At 37.4% G+C, this 16,361-nt stretch overlaps 2 long non-coding RNA genes across 2 annotated transcripts; one reads left to right on the top strand and one right to left on the bottom strand.

Annotated features, from left to right (window-relative positions):
• The first annotated feature begins 6 nt into the window (after positions 1–6).
• Positions 7–3,019, top strand: LOC125918484 (uncharacterized). The gene is made up of 2 exons (XR_007456456.1): positions 7–1,370; positions 2,592–3,019. It is a non-coding gene; the product is annotated as an uncharacterized LOC125918484 (long non-coding RNA).
• Positions 3,020–4,535: 1,516 nt separating this feature from the next.
• On the bottom strand, positions 4,536–15,981 carry LOC125918483 (uncharacterized). Its single transcript, XR_007456455.1, has 3 exons — positions 12,714–15,981; positions 7,953–7,986; positions 4,536–4,855 (listed from the first exon to the last, which is right to left on the bottom strand). It is a non-coding gene; the product is annotated as an uncharacterized LOC125918483 (long non-coding RNA).
• Between the last annotated feature and the right edge of the window lie 380 nt (positions 15,982–16,361).

Below are 16,361 nucleotides of genomic sequence, written 5' to 3' on the forward strand. Positions count from 1 at the left end.
TGTGAATAAATACAAATAACTACGCCTGGATGTAAAAAAAAAAAAAAAGTCTATGGTAATATCAAGAGTATACAATACTTACGTGAAATATGTTAAGCACTTTTTATGTTAACAGTGATTTCTACCTGCTTGGTCTTGGATTTTAGTCATTTAAAGGGCTAAACATAGGTCCTGTACCACAGTAATCAGCTGGTATGTCATAGCACTTTCTTCCTGAGGCAGTAATAGAATCACCAAAGAAATCCAATGGTTATTTTAAAGACACTCCTTTTAAAATTACTATTTGTTAATTTACACACACACATACAAATAAGACATGAGAAGGTTTTTTTCCCCCCAAAACGCCTTGGCAAGGAAATGGCACTTAAGCCACAATAATTAACAGTGGGTCTTGTTTGTCAAAACCATTTGTGTCAAGGATTCCTACTTCTTAACACAAATGATCAAGCAGTAGAAAGCAACCCATGCAGAAATAGTCCACTTTGAAACCTGTCCTTAGGCTTTTCATCTACAAAAATATCTTAACTACCACCTTGAACCTCAGGGCCCTAACTAACCTCAGCTATTATTGGATGACTCAAGACATCGCACATACGGCACCCGAACGAGATACAATTTACAGAAGTCATGACATTAATGTTTATGGTATTGAATTAAGCAGCCCAGTGATATAACAAGAAAACAAGAATTTTTACAAATAGAAATACAGTAAATTTTAAAATAAATAACAGAAGCCCTAGTCAAGGTAGAAAGCAGAACTTGTTCTCAGTGCTGCATGTAAAGTTTTACCGTCTCAAAGATGCAGAAGGTTGGTATATGGGCAATCGTTCCCATTTTTCTTATTGACTGGTGGGACGAGTCTATGCATGAGTATATACAGTTGTATTACAAAACAAAATATCAAACGCTCCTCCAAAGAGTATTCGTGTGTGTGTACAGTAACAATGCCCTTAAAGCATTTAAAGCCATATATGATTTTCTTAAATTTGACTACCTTTTTGAGGAAGTTTTTTAACAAGTAACTACTGTGTGAGATCAATGGTAATAGAAAATTTGGGAGGGGAAGAAGATATTGAGAAGACATACCTGTAGAAAAATTGGGATGCAGTCACTGGAATTTTCATCAAGATTTGCTGCACACTGACTTTAATTGGAAAGGGAATTATTTTTAAGTCTGTGTGCATTAGATTCTTTTATTTCCAACAGACCCTGGTCACCAATATCTAAAGAAAGGCAGAAGACGACCTGAGAAATATGTATTTGGCCTTAAAAGCAGGCGGAAATGCTACCTCTAGTTTTAACCATTATACTTTGAAACCCACAAATAGAGTGAATTCTCCCGGTTGCATGGACAAAGAAAGTTCTTTGAAGTGAGTGATGTACTATCTTTCCGTTGCCTTTAGACACTTGGTCATTCAACTTTCATTTTACCTAGTCCCAAGATCTGAACTGTCCTGTTGTACTTGCAATCTAGAAACAAAGTAGAAAAAACTCACCATCCCCATTTATACAAGGATCTGAAGTCATAAGACTAAGGGACAAAAAGTTTTCTGAAAGTGCAAAACATATTTCCAGCTCATGAAGAAAAATTTAGGTTTTTGAGTATACTAATGACTCAGACAAAAGCTTAGATGTTGCTGTTTTTCATTCATTTTGTATCTCACATCAGGATATTTTTGCTGCAAAGTCACTCACTGTTTAAAAGGTGTAATTAAGTATGTAAGGTAATACAATATTATGGTGAGAACACAAAGCCATAGCTACACTAAATTTTTCAGCATACATAGGGATGTAGACTGGCGAGTTTTATTACAGCTAAGTATTTTAACCTCAGGTTTCTCCTGTGCCTGGGCCCCTATTTCCCAGGGGGGTAGCAGGCACGCCTGTTCAGATCCATATCTAGCTAGAAGTATACTCTCTGTTGCCCTGACACTATGGCAGTATGGTTTTGTCACCAAGCACCAACCCCTCACTCCTGAATCATTTTAACAGAGTATATTATCTTGTAGTATAGACTTATCTTGGAAATATATGCTGTATTATGTCAAAACATGGACAAGGAACTACAAGGCTTGCGTAATCAGTGAGTTAGCAGATAAACCAAGTTGGAGGCAGGCAGGAAAAAGAACTGGATAAGCAAATGTGTACCACGTGTGATCATCATCAAGATATAGTTTGGCCTTGATGACGAGACAGATGAGAACATCTTTGATAGGATTCCTTCTATCATACCTTCATATTTAAATACTGGATTTACTTCACTTTGAACTTTCATGAACAGTAAAAGGTCTATTTGAGAAGGAAGGAACATATAAAACAGACGACTGGAAGAATTATTAGCTACTGGAAAGGGAGACATTTGTTCCAACTTCTATCACAAACACAGATGAAATAAGAATAGTGGTCAAATCATAAGGGAAAGGAAACTGGGGGGAAAGAGGGCCCAAGAAACAGCACTCACGTCAGGCTCCATCAGAAGACACACTGCAAAACAAGTCTCCAATGTTCTTGACTGAGGGAAGGGACACAGTAGCAAGTTCCTTTCTTTACCACCCTGACAGGTGACCAACTACTGACTCTTTTCTCTCGAGAACATCCAGGATAGGCGCAGATGAGCCGCAGCCAGTGCGACAAAGAACCTGCTGATGGCAACTGTAAACGAAGATTCTCACAGGAAGCGTGCAGGTTCCTCACTTACACAGACTCACGTAACCCCGCAAGAGTGCTTCCCTGCTCCCTTCTCCAGTTAAAGGTCTCCTGTGTGCTCTTACCTTTCAGTTACAAGTCTTTGATCCCAGAGTGCTCCATTTTCAGTTGCCTTATCTGTCCTTTGCTAACCACCTATGGTCATTAGCACTCAAAGCACAATTTGGAAGGGGATAAAAACGATCCTAGTTCCAAAGGAATAATTTGTGTCAAATTGCCTTATTAGTATTAAAAATAGACATACTGCTGAATGAATGAGCTAGCATGACACATGTATCCTACTTAATATCATTGCCATTTTATGAGATGAGGGAACTATACTTTTTTATTGTATAGTTTTAGGAATCAAGTAAATTCAAGGAATAGTAGTTAAAAAACAAAGTTCCAACAAATCTATTGTTTGCTTAATCATAAGGCCCTCACTATGTATCTGTGTGGCCAAATAGAACATATCTTCCTTGGGCAAGTGGGCACAAGCTCAGATGTACTCCCTATCTCTTACTTTGCAAAACTCACATTTTGTTAGCTAATTCTCTTCCTGTAAGACTTAGCTATGAAATGGTATATTTTTTCCAAATATTTTTGAGAAAACATTTTTTTCTAACTGTACAATAAAAGTCTAGTTGCAATTAACCAGCTATAAGTTCTTATTAAAGCAAATGCCTTTCAACATTGTATACTGTCAAATTTTTTGACATAAAGAACTTAACATTTTATGCATGTCTAATGAATACAAAGTGAATAAAAATACAAATAATTTCTTGGATCATTCAGGTCCAGTTTAAGAGCTTTAAGAATATAAATGTAAACATGTCCATTATCATGCTGTCTTTAGTCTAAATCTGTTCCTCACTTTTTGGGGGGCGGAATGCTTCATGTTAAATATTAAAAATAGAAAATTTAAAGCAACTCCTTCTAGACTCATCTAAAAGAGGAGTGCAGGATATAAGTTTTGATGTCTTTCTCAGTTCTTCCACCTTTGTTATTGAATCTGAAATTTTCTTCATTTCTGGGGGGTTTTGGATGAAGAAAAAACTGTAACAAGTTATAAATGATAAACTGACCTTTAAAGGTCATTCTTCTCTAGACTTTAATGTGCCAAGTCTGGAACACCCTGCAGTTTCTTGTGTACCTTAAGAAAAACTTATTTTGTCAACAGTACCAATTATTGAAGGTATTTCTATTTTGAACAAAACTCCTGGCTTTCGACCTTTTTTTCCTCCTGATTTAAACTACATAATGGCAAATAATTTCCCACACTTCCTAATTTCTCATTCTGTCAGTTTAACAAATCCTAAAAAAAACCAATGAGAAATAATGCTTCCGCTTTCACTATAGGAAGGATTCTGGTTAATTTTAGGGAAGACCAAAGATGAGTTAATAATACTAGAGAGAGAACCTCATAAAAACCTTTTTGCTTTCCCTGAGATTTCTAATATTATAAAAGGAACACTTCTACAGTAACATAATTATTTTAAAATAGATTTATTCATGCAGAAAATTCTATGAAGCATTAACACAATAGACAAAAAAATTTCAGGGCCATTTCTTAATCATCTATATATAGGTTTATTTAATCAATGTACAAACTGCTACCCAAAGCCAAAACATAAGGTTCCCATTTCAATTAGAGATTTCAACTCCACAATCTCTAAAGAATTTAAAATTTTCCCATCTATAAAGCAGGGGTTGGCAAACATTTTCTGCAAAGGATCACACAGTAAATATTTTAGGCTTTGCTAGCCTGACAATCTCTGTTGCAACTACTCAAAGCACCCATAGACAATATGTAAAGAGATGAGTATAGTTACGTTCCAATAAAGCTTCATTTGTGGACACTGATACTTGAATTTCATGTAATTTTCACACATCATGTAATATTAGTATTTGCTTTCTTCCTCTAACCATTTAAAAATGCAGAAACCATTCTTAGCTGGTGGAAAAATAAATAACAGGCAGCAGGCCAGATCTGGCCCATGTGCCATAGTTTCCCAACATCTGCTCCAAAATAATCCCTTAAAAATCCAGTCACCTTATAATTTCAAATCGTTACTTCCCAGAGATTTAAAGTAACTATTCAAATCTTCTTCAGTAACTTCTTTCAGATTAGCCGGTTTCCATTTTGGGCTCTGGTCTTTATCTATTAAAACTGTCAAGTGAAGACATAAGAAATGTTAGTACATTTCTTTCAGGTATTACCAGATTTTAATTACAGAACTGACAGAAACTACCTTACACAAGGCATATTTTCTATAGCACTTTTTCTGCAAAGTTTAAATCTTTGTATGTGTTCCATTTTTCTTTTTAAATTAAGCCCCAACAGAATTTGGATGGATGATGACCCATGTGGTTATCTCCCAACCTGCTAAGTCTGATGCCCGGAACTTGAATATAGCCTATGAACTAATGTGGTTTAAGACTTGGGACTCTTTTTCCTTCTTCAAACAAAACTGTAAATGAAATCTTCCTGTTATAAAACAGCTAAAACCAGGGTTGGTGTAGTTTAAAGGGAAGGCAGGGGAGGGTGGAGGGCCCAGATCTGCCTTCTAACCTCTTCCACATTGAGTTGAAAGGAAAATTACTTAGAAGGGGATGACTTTATGCATAATTAAACGAGGATACTGTTTTGCTGAATCCTCTGGTTCACACAGCTCTGCATTAAAATACCAGACCACCTTCAGGTTATCATAAGAAACTCGACTTCTCTTATTTCGGTGCAGTCATCATTTAGTGTAGCCACATAGCATCCCCACAGGATCATAAGTATGAGGCAATCGGCAAACCTCTCCTTTAAAAAGGTAGGCGAGCGTCCACTTCCTGCTTGTGATTGTATACTATAGTTATACAAATGTTACTGTTTGGGAAAACTTGGAGGGCACATAGGATCTCTCTATATTATTTCTTAAAACTGTATGTTAATCTATAATTATCTCAAAAATTTTTTTAAAAGAGAGAGAAAAGGACTAGGTATGGTTATGGGAGGGAATTTCAACCATATTTAAAATGTGCATAATTCTTGTGAATGATAAAAATATTTAAACATAAAAACTCAACTTAAAAAACCAAATTTAGTATTAAAAAGTTAAATAATTAAAGAAGCAATCTGGAAACCAAGAAACAGGAAGCAAAGGGGCTTTCTGCATTATTAAATGTGGATACTAGAGGTTTTTAAGGCTCAGCTGCCTAGCTACATGATTCTAGCTAGTATCAGATCAGTGGTAACACTGAACACTGATGTTATGATCCCTGCCAATTTGACAGTTTTACATTCCCCAGACAGCATAAGTAAAAATAATTCTGGAACATTTCTTCAAGAATCTCTTCCTTTTTAAGCCCTCTGGCCAATGCTATCATGCTATCTACCTCCTTGACAGTCTGAAGGGCAAAATGAAAGAGAATATTAGTCAAATCTGTATGTTCTTTTATTTCAAACTGACATAATTTTTTACTTAGCATAGATATAACAAGTTCTTGCCATGTAGACAGCTCAGGGTTTTTCAAGTCTCGTGAGGCACCCACTCAAATCCCATTTGGTAACTCTCTAGCTCTGCTGAAATAACCTATTTTTATTTTCTTCTATAACCAGGAAAAAGTTTATTCTAGATGTTAAGAGTAAGAATTTTTAACAACCAGTCCCCTAATTTGCTAGTTTATTTTATCTAATTTGCTAACATATTTTATCATTAGCAAACTGTAGCAAACATTTGGTTATTATGCAAGAACACCAAACAGTTTTACCCAGAATAGATACTGCTTTCAAAATAAGGAGCTTATGCTAAAGATGGGGCAGTATACTTTCTCTTCATTAGAAAGTAGCTTGATAAGCTCTTGCCTTATGAATCAGAATGTTGATGCTGCTTGGTTTTAACTCTGTTTCCTTAAGATAATAGACAGTAAATATGAAAAAAAAATACCTTCATTTTTTAAGTTTAAGAAGGGCTGCTATAACATATAATGGGTATTTTAGCAATAAAACCCAAATAGCACACATGTCCTTCTAATAACTAATAGTTGTCTAGACTCTGATCCACATGCAGCAAGAATTTGCAGGGAATTAGTGGGAAAAGTGCTTATTTTACCTGGTTTCTATAAAACATATAGCCATCTCCTCTGACTCAATTCCCTGTGTCTTCTAAGAGAATTTAAACCCCTGCTTATTTCTTTTTTTTTAAATTTTTTTTTAACATTTATTCATTTTTGAAAGACAGAAAGAGACAGAGCATGAATGGGGGAGGGGCAGAGAGAGAGGGAGACACAGAATCTGAAGCAGGCTCCAGGCTCTGAGCTGTCAGCACAGAGCCCAATGCAGGGCTTGAACTCACGGACCGCAAGATCATGACCCGAGCCGAAGTCGGCCGCCCAACTGACTGAGCCACCCAGGTGCCCCTAAACCCCTGCTTATTTCTGATATTTTATCATGCCATAAATTAAGATAATTCTACAATGGTGACCAGTATTTATCAAAGCTTACAGCTCAGAGAACATAATCTTTTATTTAGATAAAGTAAATAGAGAGTCTGTAAAGTGATCAATAAAAACATTAAAAAATTAGATGTGCAAAACACATGCAAAGGTTAAGAACTCATTTTATACAACATAAAAAACAGCTATTATTTATAGGGATATGAGCTTATACATAAAAAATTGTTGCAAATTTGCTAAAAACAAAAAAAATCAACCATTTCACTTGCTTTTTCTAAATATGCTGACTTTGGAGATGATAAAGATAAACCAGAAATTAATAAGAACACTAAGCACATGTTACCAATTATGTCATACGGTTTTTCTCAATGTCAATTTTGAACTTGTCAGGTATAGGCAAAGAGGTAATGGTAGAGATTCAATGCTGCTGGGATTTTGCCAGGCCAGTACTAGAAAGAAGAGGGGCAGGGGACTTGAGGGCTTCTTGCAAGGGAATAAATGCACCTTTCAAAGGTTTCAGCAACAGAATGACTGTTCAAACTCAGCTGCACTTAGCAGAGGCAGTCTGTGTGACTGTAGAAGCAGGGTCACCTCTTAGAAATTAGGGAGCGGTGACACAAGGTTATGTGAATTTTTCAAACAATATTGGTTTTAAAGACAGATCTTCCCTTATATGTCAGTTGGTAATATTAAAATAGCAACAACTTTGCAATCTTTATGAAGGTATAATTTTCACTAATAAAACAACTATCATCTTTGATTAACAGTATAGGCTTGCAAATCCTATTTCCATAATAGCCAGGAAGAAGACAACCATCACTTACCTGCCCTAACACCTTCATAAAAGTCATGGCCTCCCTGAAAGAAAATGAGATTAAATGGTGAATTTCCAGGCATCCTTATTCGCAGTGATGATCTCTCCCCTCCACCCACTGTAGCCTCCCACCCCCATGGCCATAGCCTGAAATATATATTTAGAGACTGGACTGCCTTTATGACCCACTCTCTGATCACCACCTCCGATTCTTATCTGCTCGAGTATCTTCACTTGGAAATCCCTGACCCCACTGCACACCACAGATACTACAACTTTTCCACCACTCACTTTGCTCGTCATCCAGCCCAGTCTCCCCAGTGCATTAATGTGGTCACCTTGCCTCAAAAATGCCCTCAACTCCCTCAAGCCTTTTTCCTCCCTCTAGTCTTTCCTGGCAAAATCCCAGCACCAGCTGCCCCTACCATTTACCTCTGCCTTCTTTCGAGCAGCTAAATCTTGCTACAGAAAAATCATACAACTGTGACTGGTTTCATTTAAAATTCATGACCATACAGAGTGGCTAAAATTAACAATTCAGGAAACAACAGATGCTGGTGAGGATGTGGAGAAACGGGAACCCTCTTGCACTATTGGTGGGAATGCAAACTGGTGCAGCCACTCTGGAAAAGTGTGGAAGTTCCTCAAAAAATTAAAAATAGAACTATCCTACAACCCAGCAATAGCACTACTAGGAATATCCAAAGGATATAGGAGTGCTGATTCATAGGGGCACATGTACCCCAATGTTTATAGCAGCACTTTCAACAATAGCCAAATTATGGAAAGAGCCTAAATGTCCATCAACTGATGAATGGATAAAGAAATTGTGGTTTATACACACAATGGAATACTACTTGGCAATGAGAAAGAATGAAATCATGCCATTTGCAGCAACATGGATGGAACTGGAAGGTATTATGCTGAGTGAAATAAGTCAGTCAGAGAAAGACAGATATCATATGTTTTCACTCATATTTAGATCTTGAGAAACTTAACAGAAGACCATGGGGGAAGGGAAGGGGAAAAAAATGGTTACAAACAGAGAGGGAGGGAGGCAAACCTTAAGAGATTCTTAAATACAGAGAACAAACTGAGGGTTGATGCGGGGGGTGGGGTGGGAGAGGGGAAAATGGGTGATGGGCATTGAAGAGGGCACCTGTTGGGATGAGCACTGGGTATTGTATGTAAGCGATGAACCATGGGAATCTACCCCAAAACCAAGAGCACACTTTACACACTGAATGTTAGCCAATTTGACAATAAATTATATTTTTAAAAAATTAAAGTTCATGACCACAAACCTCAAACAGGCATGGAAAACTGCCTAACAATCCATGTTCTCTGCCCCGCTTCCCAGGATGATAATTCTAACTGCCTTCTACCTTCTCAACCTCTAATCCTAGCATATTTCTAGCTCTTCTCCTGGCATTATCAGTGTCAGCAGCATAACTCAGTGACTGACTACAATTCAAATGTCTGGGCTCACCTCCTGGCTCCACTACATGGTTGGTAGCTATGTGACCTTTAGCTACTAATTTCATTAATGCCAAGCTTCCTTACATGAAATGGCAACATCAATGCATCCATCACAGGATTATCTTACTCCACATCCCAGCACAGTGTCTGACACACAGTTAAGTATCCAGTAAATGCTATTGGTATCATCAACATAATCTTTTTTCTCTATTGGATCATTCCCAATCAATTAGAAACATGTTCTAGTATCTTCCACCTTATAAAATAACACGGAACCTCACTTGATTCCACAGTCCTAACTTCTAACCTATTTCTGTTTTAAGAAGAAAGAGTTGTGTACATATAGCCGTCACTTCTCCACATCCCATTTATTCATTTCCTCTCCAACTCACCATACTATAACTTTTGCCCCCACACTCTAAACGACTTGCCAAAACCACCTGTAACTTCAGTGTTGCCATATGCTGAGTATGACTTTATCCTCCCCTACTGGACACTTTCACAGTGCTTCCTCCTCCTTGAAACATTGATCTCTTGCTTTCATGACTCTCCTGGTTCTTCCACCTCTGTCCTTTTTCTCTTCCACCCTATTCAAAATTTCTTGGGGCTCAGATCCGGGCTCTCTCATTTTCCTTCTATATGCTCTTACCCATTCTATACCCAACACATGAGCACCTGAGTTATCAATTCTGTTAAGATATAAGATCATGTCACTCCTCTACTCAAAAACATCCAGTACTTCCCATGTTATTCAGAACAAAAGCCAGAGTTTTATAAAGACCTTTGAGGAAGCTACATATGCTCTGCCCAGTCCTTCTCTACCCTGTTAGCTCTCACCTCATCTCTCTCACTCACTTGACCCTCCTTCTCTGCCCATGCCACCCATCAAGGCTTCCTGCAGCTCCTAGAACAGGGAGGCACACCCCTGCCTCATGGCTTTGTACTGCCTCTGCCTGGATGCTCTTCCCCAGATACTTACACAGCTCATTCCTTCACTTCCTTCAGGTTTTTACTCAGAGAACATCTTTTCAGTCAGGTCTTCTCTGGTCATCCTATCTGTAAATTCAAACTCTCCCTTACCTCCTCCTTATGCCATACCCTCCTTCCCACTTTACTTCTTCTCCTTAGTACTTACAATCATATACTATATATTTTATAATTTTATCTGTTTATGATCTATCTCCCCCGCTATAAAGTAAGTTCCATAAGAGCAGGCATTTTTGTCTGTTTTGTGGACCTACGCATTCTTGGTGCCTCTAACAATGTCTAGCACATGGTAAGCATTCTTATTAAGTAAATAAATCTCCAAAGCTTCAGACTTAAATCTCTAACCCACAGCTCTGAGCTCCAATTCCTAAATGCATTCTTTCCTTCTCTCACATCCATCATCAAAGCCTATCAATCCTCTCCCACATTATTCCCCAAATCATTCACTTCTCTCCGTTGCCACCACCCTCGCCGAAGCCACTGCAACTTCACAGCTGGATTACTGCAAAAACTCAAATCTGGTCTCTACATCCCCTCTTGAATCCTTCTAACCCCATCTCCATTCAGCAGCAATAATTACTTTCTTAAAGGAAACAGAATCAAATCATCCACTGCTGAAACCCAAGGGACTTTTCGACATACTCCTTTCTCACCCTTCGGGTCACAGATGAGCACGCATCTCAAAGACGTCTTTTCTGACAACTTATTTCCCTTCGTCTTTCCCACCTGCTCCTGTCCCTGCATCATTCTCTCCCATCATCAACCTGTACGTTTCCTTTGGAGCACTTGCCACAATTTGTAACTATTTTACATATTTTGTTTACTTGTTCTTCATAGTCTCAGTTGACTCTAAATTTCATGAGAACAAGGACTGGGTCACTCTTTCTACAACGTAACACTTAGCACAGAACCCGGCAACAACACAGCTAATGGATTTGCTGAAGGAAGGAAGGAATCAATCAATCCAGGCAGTACAGTAAATGTACAGTGAGAAGCATGGACTGTGTGAGGTATACTGGGGTAGTAGTGGAGAGTACAGGGCCCCGAGGGAAACCACCTGGTTTCACACACCATGTGTCTGCCACTTAATAGCTATACCACCTTAGGCAGGTTACTTCTCTCTGCCAGCTTCCTCATCTGTAAAGTGGAGACAAGAATAATACCTACCATTCTAGAAATAGTGTAAAATTTAACGGACAGGATGTATGTGAAGTGCCTGGCATAGTACCTTTCTTAACAAACAACAGACCTCAGCTGCCACTTTCATCCTACTAGGAGCGACTTTAAGATTAAAGGGACTAACCGAATTTTATTTATAATTGGATGAATTGCTTGAACACCTTAACTATTTTTTGTTGTTGTTGTTTATTTATTTATTTTGAGAGAGAATGCACGAGCAGAGGAGGGAAAGAGTGACAGGAGGGAGAGAATCCCAAGCAGGCTCTGTGCTGCCAGCGCAGAACCCAACACAGAGCTCAATCCCACTAACGGTGAGATCATAACCCGAGTCAAAATCAAGAATTGGACGCTCAACCAACCGAGCTCCCCAGGCACTCCCCTTAACTACTGCAAGACATGAAAGTCCATTTGGGATATCTGCTTCCTGGTTATTAAACAGAACATTTTCTTTAGGCCATAAATTTATTAACCTAAAGGCCTTCTACCCATAACACAAAAGCAGTGATTCTGCTTTCAAAGAGTTTATCATCTACAAGAGGAAATCTCTAGGACTCTGAAATGTTACATAAAATTAATTTTCTAGGTGATTATTTTCTACTTTAAGTGTATTTATAATGGAACTTTCAGTGCTAATCTATTAACTAAAACATGTAACAGACTAGTAACTTCCATTCATACATTATATATATGTATATATGGGTGTATATATACATATTCTGTACACACACACACACACACACACACACACACACACACACACACACATATATATATATATGTTCCTTGTTTTACCAGTGAGGGAACTCAGCTATAGAGAGTTTATGCCTCTTATCCCAAGGTCAGAGACCATGCCTGAAAAATGGTTAATTTCTACTTTGAATTCCACCTGAGATTAGAGGCTTTCTTATAGTACATGCAAATGTAATTGCTATTTCATAAAGGCTTAAGAATAATGTGGAAGAATAGTTCCACACATCTTAAGTTAACTGGCCTGTTGTGTTTCCACAGAGTGTATTTACAGATAGTTTTAAGTTTCTTGTTTATAGCTTTCTGTATTTTACATGCTCTACAATGAACGTCTATTACTTTCATAAATAGAAAATAACTATTTTTCAAAAATTCTTACCATACAAGCTTGACTCAGCCGATATTCCATAATTAATACTTCTTGCAAGGTCTTTGAAGACCCCTCCATGAGTTGCCTTAGTGTGATCTTTAGGGATGTTGGAGACATTTTATTAATTACCTATGAAAGAAAAAAATTTTTTGCTAGTTTTAGCCCAATAGTTCCTTTATTGTCTATAATAAGCATTTTGATATAAATCTTATTAAAATTTTCTCCTTAAACAGTACTTTCATATGACAGTTTCATAAAAGTAAGATTATACCTTAGCCTAATCCTGCCAAAGCACCAGCAGTTTTCTAATCTATTATAATAACAAGAAAGATCATTCCATCAGTGGAATAAATTCTGTGCCTATAACTTAATAACATAAATCTGTATTTTGTAGCTGCCTGACATAAATTATGATCCCAACTAAGTAAGCAGTGATTATGTTTAAATAAAATTAATACACATCTTATAAACAACAAATATATCAGAGGACATTTTACTTTATAAAGAAGCTGGAGTCAAAATACAGTAGTCTTTCCTTCCCTTTTTGTGACTAAAAAGAAGTGTTTTTAACTGAACTATAGTTTTTACCTATAAATAAATCAACTTACCTTAAAAGGAGAGAAAACAATTCAAGATACCATGAGATGGTCTTCTACAGTAAATATTTAATAACATAAGAATTACAGGCCCAGCTGGTTGGCTACAGTGCTATACCACTTCCTTCTGCATTTAAAGATGTTATTACTAGTGTTCTGACATATGTGTATGACTGTGACCAACAGCTGCTACAAGAGGTCCCATCACATGTTGTGTAAACCTGAGGCTTGCCCTTTTCTTTATAATTGCAATATACAGTTTTCTAGTGTGTTGTTGAGTGACTGTCTCAAAGGTATAAATTTCACTTTTTGAGGTCAAAGAATTCCCCACATCAAGACTCCAGGTTCTTTGTAGCATCCTCAAATCTTGCGCACAGATTTGGAGAACAGACTGAATGGAAAGGACAGTATATTACCTACCAGCTGCTAAAATTTAGATGGCTACTCTACAGGAAAAGGTCAGTGAAGATCAGTATCCTACCTGCAGTCACAATGCTGAAGAAAAGATGAGAGTGAGAGAGTGAGAGAGAGAGTGAGAGAGAGAGAGAGAGAGAGAGAGAGAGAAAGCAATTAAGGCTTTTATGTACCTGATTCATTTTCACAGGAACTCACCCTTTTGCCCTCAGTGTCGTACGCACATGATCTCATTTAATGCCCAAGTAGCAACACCACTCACATTCTTGCCTTTCTGGTTGCAGGCCACAAGGTTGATGGCACCCATACAGCAGTCTGCATACTGTGCTAGGAGGCCCCTCCTTTCCACAGGCAAGAAGACAAGAGGTCCATTTTGCTGATGAAACCACTGGTTTTCTCTAGCCAGAGCCATGCCCACATTATCACAGGTGAACATCTGGAAGAACTTCATTCACAATGCTAAAAGGTTTTCTTAAAGGAGTGACACAGCCAACTTTGATCTCTTCTAGTCTGCAAAGTCAATGAAGCTCCAATTCCCTTTCCAACAGGGCTGTATTATATAAACCCACAATCATGTACCTCAGAACTACAATGATGTCTAATTGCCTGTGTCCTCTTTCTTGGTTTGGCACTTTATATGCAATCTAGAATTCTCAAAACACAAACTCTATCTTTGCTATACTTCCTCATTTGGCTACCAATTAATTTCATTAAAAAGGCCACTTAACAAGAAAGCAATCCCATTTATAATTGCACCAAAAAATAAGATACCTAGGAATAAATAACCAAGGAGATAAAAAACCTGTATTCTGAAAACTATAGAACACTGATGAAAGAAACTGCAGATGACACAAATGGAAAGATATTCCATGCTCATGGATTAGAAGAACCAAATACTGTTAAAATGTCTATACTGCCCAAAGCAATATACAGATTTAATGCAATCACTATCAAAATACCAACAGCATTTTCCACAGAAGTAGAATACTACTAAAATTTATATGGACGCACAAAAGACCCCAAATAGCCAAAGCAATCTTGAGAAAGAAGAACAAGGCTGGAGGTATTACAATCCCAGATTTCAGGATACACTACAAAGCTAGAGTAATCCAAGCAGTATGGTACTGGCACAAAAATAAACACATAGACCAATGAAACAGAACAGAGACCCCAGAAATAAACCCACACTTATACGGTCAATTAATCTACAAGAAAGGAGGCAAGAATATACAATGGGGAAAAGATAGGTTCTTTAATAAATGGTGTTGGGAAAACTGGACAGCTACATGCAAAAGAAAGAAACTGGACCACTTTCTTACAACATACCAAAAATAAGCTCAAAATGGATAAAGACCTAAATGTGAAACCTGACCATAAAACTCTGAGAAGAAAACACAGGCAGTAATTTCTTTGACACTGACAGAAGAAATATTTTTCTAAAAAAAAAAATTTTTTTTGTATGTCTAAGGCAAGGGAAACAAAAGCGAAAATAAACTGAGAGTATGTACACACACACACACACACACACACACACACACACACACACACACACAAGCTTTTGTGCAGCGAAGGAAACCATCAACAAAATGACCAGGCAACCTACTGAATGGGGAAAGATATCTGCAAATGATATGTCCAAAAAGGAATTGATATCCAAAATATATAAAGAACTTATACAACTCAACACAAAAACAATCTAATTAAAAAGAGGCAGAAGACATGAATGGACATTTTCCCAAAGACATATACATGGCCAACAAACACATGAAAAGCAATTCAGCCTCGCTAAGCATCAGGGAAATGTAAATCAAAATCACCACAAGATATCACCGTATACCTGTCAGAATAGCCAGTATCAAAAAGACCAGAAACAACAAGTGTTGGTGAGGATGTGGAGAAAAAGGAACTCTTGTGAACTGTTGGTAGGAATGCAAACTGGTGCAGCCACTGGAGAAAACATTATGTAGGTTCCTCAAAAAATTAAAAATAGGATTACCATATGATCCAGTAATTCCACTACCAGGTATTTACCCAAAGAAAACAAAAACATTAATTTGAAAAGATACATGCATCCCTATGTTTATTGCAGCATTATTTACAATAGCCAAGATATGAAAGCCACCGAAGTATCCAACAACAGATGAATGAATAAAGAAGATATGGTGTGTATATACAATGGAGCATGACTCAGCCATAAAAAAGAACGAGATCTTGACTTTTACAACATGGATGGACCTAGTGTGTATAATGCTAAGCGAAGTAAATCAGAGAAAGACAAATACTGTATGATTTCACTAATATATGGAATTTAAGAAACAAAATAAATAAACAAAGAAAAAAAGAAAAACAAAAACAAAAACAAAACAGACTTAACTACAGAGAACTGGTGGTTGTCAGAGGGAGGCAGGTGGAGGAATGGATGAAATAGGGTAAAAAGGCCGGGTAAGGGGTCCTCCAGTTGTCTGTGCTTGTGCACACACACATAAATACACAAGAGGAAAAAAAAGGGAAGAAAATTTCATTTGAAAAGCTCCACTGGTTCAGACATTTCATGAATTAGTAATTACAGATATTTCCTAAGACAGACATCATATTTAAAGAAAGAGTATACTGGCAATTTGACACACTCAGGGTTCGAACTCGAGTC

The sequence above is a fragment of the Panthera uncia genome, unplaced genomic scaffold (genome assembly GCF_023721935.1).
Source record: "Panthera uncia isolate 11264 unplaced genomic scaffold, Puncia_PCG_1.0 HiC_scaffold_873, whole genome shotgun sequence".
NCBI lineage: Eukaryota > Metazoa > Chordata > Mammalia > Carnivora > Felidae > Panthera > Panthera uncia.